Source organism: Pteropus vampyrus, unplaced genomic scaffold (assembly GCF_000151845.1).
Source record: "Pteropus vampyrus isolate Shadow unplaced genomic scaffold, Pvam_2.0 Scaffold182, whole genome shotgun sequence".
Classification (NCBI taxonomy): domain Eukaryota; kingdom Metazoa; phylum Chordata; class Mammalia; order Chiroptera; family Pteropodidae; genus Pteropus; species Pteropus vampyrus.
In genome coordinates, this window is record NW_011888963.1 from 1,147,692 (window position 1) to 1,149,364 (window position 1,673).

Genomic DNA, 1,673 nt, shown 5'->3' on the forward strand with positions numbered 1-1,673 from the left:
AGGCCCTGGGCACAAGCTCAAGCTGTGAGTGTGTGGGAGGAGAAGCTTTGCCTTCAGAGATCCAGTTCTTAAGGGGAAATGGCAACATCCATAGGTCAGGGGTGGAAGTGAGGGGTGGAGATTTAAGGGGGGGAATAATTAAATATAATCAAAGCCAACACAGTTTTAGGAAGCACAGTCTACTAGAGAAGCTACTCCACTTCGGAACAATAATATTCTGAAAACTCTTACAAGAAAATTCTGTTACAAGTCAAAAACCATAATGATGATCTCTAAGATAAAGTCCAAGCTCTTCACTTGCCCTCCAATTTTCCTGTATCGAACATTGATATATATAATTTAGCCATTACCTAGAGTCTACAGATACTTTTTGTTTAGCATGGCATTTGACATTATTGGGTATTAATGAGTAGATGGTATGCACTTGAACTCACAGGTGTGTACACACACACACACACACACACACACACAGATGGAGTGGCAGATTTAGAAACCAGGTCTAACATATAACAAGTATATAGAGCTCTATTTGAATATACAAATTTAATCAGTGGGAAACTATCTGCTCAGTCAGCATTTTTTAAAATAAAACTTTGCAGGAGCGTGCCACTTCATGGGCTCCTTTCGTCACAGAACTTAGTTCTGTCCAAATCTTGGTTCTGTGTTTCCTCTTTTCTCTAGCATAAACTTCTTAGACATGATTATCATAAACTATTATGAGCCTCTCAAATTTGTGTGTGTGTGTAATTTTGTTCACAAGTATATTTTTTCTCTTCCAAAATGCTGAGATTCAGTTTGGTCTCTTGAAATCCTAAATAAATTCTTGGATTAAGTCAGTCCAATCATACTGCCAGTTCTAAATATTGGCTACAGCACCAGAACAAATACATTTGTGCTTGTGGAAAGTGTCCTGGGGTTATTGGTCAGACCCATTTTGGTTATTGGCTTGGTTCCTCACAAAGCCCCTTGAGAAAGGTCCATACATCTTAGGGAAAAATAATCCTCTTCAGAACCATCTATTCTTGAAAAAGTTAAGAGTTTCATTTATATTCTGAAGATGAATGATTGGTTTAACCATTGTGAATCAATCGTACTGAGAGCACAAAGCATAGAGCTGAAACATTTGTCCATCCAAATCTTCTTTGAGCATCTGTGCTCAGTGATAAGGACAAACAGATGAAAGGATGTATTTTTTCTCCTCTTAAGTGCTAAATTCTACTGGAAGAGACAGATATATAAACAGATAATTATACCACCATATAATAAGTTGTATAAGGATATGTGAATACAGTGATTTGAAACCCAAAAGAGAGGAGCATTTTTGTGGGTGTGTGTATGTTGTTATTTTTCTCCATTACTGGCATCTCTTTCAAGAAGCTTCACGAGATGGAGGCAGAACAAAAAAAGTCTTGCATATGCATCTGGAGGTATCACACAGGAATGAGGGCTTCACCATATTGAGAATGAATGAAGTGATCATTATATAAGTATCATTACCTGTGTGGAGCTTTGACTATTTCTAGCACATTGCTAAGAACGGAGGCTTCTCAGCAGCAGTGCCAAGGAAACTGTTGGAGGTTGCCAGTCATTTTAGAGAAATGCCATAGAATGCTGCATGCCAGATGGCTACTGATGAAAGTGATGAAGGTTCACGCTTGGAAATGAAGTCCAAT